Source organism: Mirounga angustirostris, unplaced genomic scaffold (assembly GCF_029215605.1).
Source record: "Mirounga angustirostris isolate CCGP_5_RB_7025 unplaced genomic scaffold, mMirAng1.0.hap1 SCAF_3, whole genome shotgun sequence".
Classification (NCBI taxonomy): Eukaryota; Metazoa; Chordata; class Mammalia; order Carnivora; family Phocidae; genus Mirounga; species Mirounga angustirostris.
In genome coordinates, this window is record NW_026991711.1 from 119629024 (window position 1) to 119634180 (window position 5157).

The window sequence follows — 5157 nt, forward strand, 5'->3', positions numbered from 1 at the left end:
AACTGTGCTGTCTTAAGGTACTAAGTTTTGGGTAATTTGTTGTGCATCTGTAGACAACAAATACATAGGACATTACAAAAAGTAAAAGTGAAGGGCTTAGAAGGGAAAAGAAAGAGGAGGTAGGGACACATCAGAGGTAAATGCTTTGACTATGTGATCTCAGTAAGTGCTGGAACCTCTCAAATCCAGTGGCTTTTCTCCAAATACATTAGAAAATGATAATACACTTTCTAAATTAACATTAATTAATGTTAATTAATGGGTGGATTTTTTTTCTTAGTTGTTGGCAGATCTTGTGTGTAATGTCATTTGCTTCCAGATTAATTTTCAGCAAATCTTAGGGCCTCAAAATTTGTGTGTGTGTGTGTGTGTGTGTGTGTAGATAAGAGCATGCATTTATATCTCTGTTCTTTCCATTATTTTGCAGTGCTCCTACATTAATAAATATTTATTGAGTGCCTTTTCTGATCTATGTATTGAGTTATTAAAATACTATGGAGCTAACCCTATTACTATCCACATCTTATGATGAGGAAACTGAATCTACTTGAATTTAGGTAGTTGTCTAATGTCACATCATACATAAATGGGGAAATGAGGATTCAAACTAGTTTGTTTGGCTCTGGAATCTTGAGTATTCACCATAGTCCTAGCAGTCAGCCCTTTGTCCTTCACTTCATTCCAACTAAGTCAAGGACACACCCTCTTTATTCTCATAAACCTTATGATTTGAGCAAATAAAAGGAATTTTACTCCTCCAAATATAGATAACTCTTGATTTAATCCAAACAAGCCATTTTCAATGAGAAAACTGAAAGGATTAGTGATATTTTTGAACTCGTGGTTAGGGTAAGTGTAAGTCAAGATCTAGGACGGCCAGAGTTTGCTCTTTATAGTTTAAAAAAAAATAATAAAGCAAAGATGAATGGACACACATTAACTGATTAAATAGGGCAAGGCCAGAATAAGCAAATAGTGGAGAAAGTGGTTAGAGTGGTAATGTGGTCTACAATGGAGACTTAACAGTAACAGATGAATGAGAAACGTTAGTGCACAGTTGCTTAATGTATTCTTCCTTTTATCTCATACTCGTCTGTTTCTTGCCTCTTTTTTTGCTTTTCTCAGTCTTTCTTATCTTTTAGTTCCATCTCAATGTCCTAATGCATGCCCAAGTGGGACAGGATTTGGTAAACATTGTCAGGGATGAGGAATTCTAAGCCATTTCTTGTCTTGTTGCATGCTGAGTCTGACTGAGTCAAAAATAAATGTATTTTGCTCTTCATTTCTGCTACCTTCTCATGGGAGTTGCCAGAGGAACAAGGTTGAATTGCTTAGGGCTCAGAAGTGAGAAGAAACCACTGGGTTTGGAATGCACCGCAGAAATCAGAATTGTGAGATTCCAGAGAGGCAGATGCATAATGTACGTCAGACTGTGGCTCCTTAGGGTGTCCTCCTAGGTGAGGTGAGGTGGGTGAAAAAGAAGTCTGAAAACTAGCATTGGTGGTAGTCCAGGCAGGGATGTGGAAGTCTGGTGAGGAGTGAGTGACAGGTGAATGTCTTGGCTTGCAGGCAGAAGATGATTTCAGAAAAGCTCGGGAACAGGAAGTCACTACCCAGGGACAGACACGCTGGTTATCAGCACCCAGCAAATCCAGTGAGAATCTCAGACTGCAGGCCATGAGGAAGATGAGAAGTAGCACAGTGAGACTTCTGTTCAGAAAGTGCTTAGATGTGAGGCAAGACACCATCAGGATATTCCTGGACCGATCACTCAAAGCAGAAGCCAAGTAACGGGAACTGGGTTACCAGGCAAAATTGCTTAACAAAGAGACCAGAGCTGGTTATAAAAATAGGTTATATATAAAAAAGCTGGTTATAAAAACAATGCTAGCCTAGGGAAATACCAAGAATGATAGGACTTAACATTATCAAATTACTGAATTCCTGGATAGGATTCTTTAAAAATCCTAGCTAGCTTTTGATTCCAGGATCTGTGACAGGGCTGAGCATGAAAGGTCATGGAGCTTAATTAGCATCTGGTTTGGGCATCTGAGGAATGCAGGATAGAGGAATGCTTTAGCTTTCTTAATGCTTCGATTAAATTGTTTCCTCTTATGTTAACCAGGTGGTGTCTGTTATTTATGCTATTTGCATTTCTAACTCCACTGAAGGAAATTCTCAAGTGACAGAACAAGGGTGAAACTCTAATTTTGGATTTAGCCTCATAGAGGGAAAGTTTGTGTTTAACTTTAAACTTCAAATGGTAAGCATAGGTTAATTTATATCACAAGGCCAAAGTATCATATTTCTTTAAGTCTGATGTTCTGAACATTAAAATTTAAATATTTTATCAAAGTTTCTGTTAACAACAGATTCTGAAACTGTTACATGGATACATGCCAATTGAGTGTACTGGATTCCTAGATTATAAAAGAAAGGATGTTTTTTAAAAAAATTCATATATCTCGGGGTGCCTGGGTGGCTCAGTCGTTGAGCGTCTGCCTCTGGCTCAGGTCATGATCCCAGGGTCCTGGGATCGAGCCCCACATCGGGCTCCCTGCTTGGCGGGAAACCTGCTTCTCCTTCTCTTTGTGTCTCTCTCTGTCAAATAAATAAAATCTTAAAAAAAAAAAAAAGAAAAAATTCATATATCTCTTCCACAACAGTGAATTTTTATGCTTTGTTGAATAAAAGTACAATTTTTAAAATAATACTCACTTTTGAGAGGACGTTATTCTAATTGCATTGTGGTATATGTGCCTGCAAGTGCACATATCACAAATGTACAGCTCAACAAATTTCCAAAAAGCTGAGCATACCCATGTAACCAGAGCTCAAATGGGGAGCAGGGGAACAATACAAAACAATACTAGCCTCTAGGCAGTACACCGTGCCTCCAAAGTGACCACTAAGCTACCTTGTACCATCATGGATGAGTTTTTTTGTTGTTGTTCCTTTTGTGAGATAAATCTCACAATTTCATAATCTGATATAATAATATATAATAAGAATGAATGTTACGAATGAATATGTTGTTAGTAAACATTAAGAACATATTCTTTATTATATATTTATTATATTGTATATTAATAGAATAAATATTCCTTATTAATAAATGTATTCCTGGAGTCTAAATTTTTCTTTCAATATGCTTTGGAATTCATCTGTAATATTGAAAGAAGTTTATAGTTCATTTAATTCTTATTGTTGTATTTCATTTGGTGAATATGTCACAATTCATTTATCCTGATGAACATTTGGGTAATTTCTGACTTAAGGCTATTTTGAATAGTCCGGTATAAACATTTTAGTGCATGTCTTTTGGAAAATAGATGTATGTTATTCTTGTTGGGTGAAGGGGAATTCTAGTCCATAGGTTATGCTTATCTTCAATTTTAGTGGAAGCTGCCAAATTAGTAGTACTTGAGGGTTTGAGTTTTTCTATATCTTTGTCAACACTTATTTTCGGTTTTTCTCTTTTTAGCCATTCTGGAGTCTGTGTACTGATGTTTCTTTGGGTTTTAACCTTCATTTCTCTGATAACTGAAGAGCTTCATAGCTTTTTATACATTTATCGAATAGTTGGATATGCTCTTTTTACAACTGTCTGCTCAAGCCTTTTGTGCATCTTTTCATTTGGTTGCCTTTTTAAAATCTGAGTTTTTTATGTAATTTTTAAAAAAGATTTTATTTATTTATTGGAGAGAGAGAGAGAGAGAGAGAGAAGCACAAGTTGGGAGGGCAGAGGGAGAGAAAGAAGCAGACTCCCCACTGAGCCCAGAGCCTGATAGGGGCTTGATCCTAGGACCTTGGGATCATGACCTGAGCTGAAGGCAGACACTTAACTGACAGAGCCACCCAGGCGTCCCAGTTTTTATGTAATTTTATACAAGTCCTTCATTGAATATATGTGGCATATGTCTTCTTCCACTCTCTGGGCTTGCCTTTTTATCCTTAATCATCTCTTTTAATAAGCAGAGTAATTAATTTTTTTTTTGACACTGGCTGAAAGACAATGCTTTATTATTGTATGTACAGAAAATTCAACAGCGTCCACTCAGCCCAGTTTGGTGGCCAGTTCTTTAGCCTTTGCCTTTTCCAGCTTGGCGATGCGAGCCACAGACTTCACACCCAGGACGTTGCCTCCCCAGTGGCAGCAGATCTCATCCTATCTGTCATTGTGATTGGTCCTGATGGCTTCCACAAGCTTTGCCAGAGCTCCTTTGTCTTCCGAGTTGACCTGTGTGAAGGTGACAGTGGTGCAGGTCTTCCTGTGGACCAGATGCCCCAGCCTGGCCTTCCCCTTGATAATGCAGTAGGGAACCCCCATCTTACGATACAGGGCAGGCAGGAAAACCACCAGCCTAGTGGGATCCACATCATGTGTAATCACTACCAGCTGAGCCTTCTTGTTTTCCACCAAGGTGGTGACAGTGTTAACCCCAGCTCGAAGGACGGGTGGCCTCTTAGTGGGGACATCCCCTTTGCCGGCAGCTTTCTTCTCAGCCCGGGCCAACAATCTCTGCTTCTTCTCCTGCTTTGTCTCTGGTCTGTACTTGTGGGCCAGCTTAAGTAGTTGAGTAGCTGTCTGGGGGTCCAAGGCCTGGGTGAACTGGTTAATCGTGGGAGGCACTTTCAGATGTTTATACAGAATAGCCCTTTGCCATTGCAGCAAGATGTAGCGGGGCCATTTGACAAAGCGGGTGAGGTCCCTTTTGGGCTAGATGTCCTGTCCGATGCCAAAATTCTTGGGCCTCTTCTCGAACAGGGGATTGACCACCTTCTTGTCCTCCTGCTTCTTCATGACAGCAGGGGCCAGGGCCACCTTCTTCCCCTTCGCCTTCTTCCCTTTCGGCATCTTGGGTTGCTGGAGGAGAGAGCCAGAGTAATTAATTTTAACATAATTAAAATTATCAATTTTTCTTGTTGGTGTTTTTAATGTGCTGTTTAAGAAATCTTTGTTTACTACAAGGTTATAAAGATGTTCCCTGTTTTTTTTTCTATATGTTTTATTGCTTTACTTTCCACATTACATCTAAAAACCATGTAGAATTGATTTTTGTTTATGGTATGAGGTAGAAGGTCAAGATACTTCCACACCCCCATATGGATATTAATTGTCCCACAACTACTTATTAAAGACACCATATTTTGGGC

At 39.1% G+C, this 5157-nt stretch overlaps 1 pseudogene; it reads right to left on the minus strand.

Annotated features, from left to right (window-relative positions):
• Nucleotides 1-4054: 4054 nt before the first annotated feature.
• Nucleotides 4055-4876, minus strand: LOC123838477 (large ribosomal subunit protein eL8-like; annotated as a pseudogene).
• Between the last annotated feature and the right edge of the window lie 281 nt (nucleotides 4877-5157).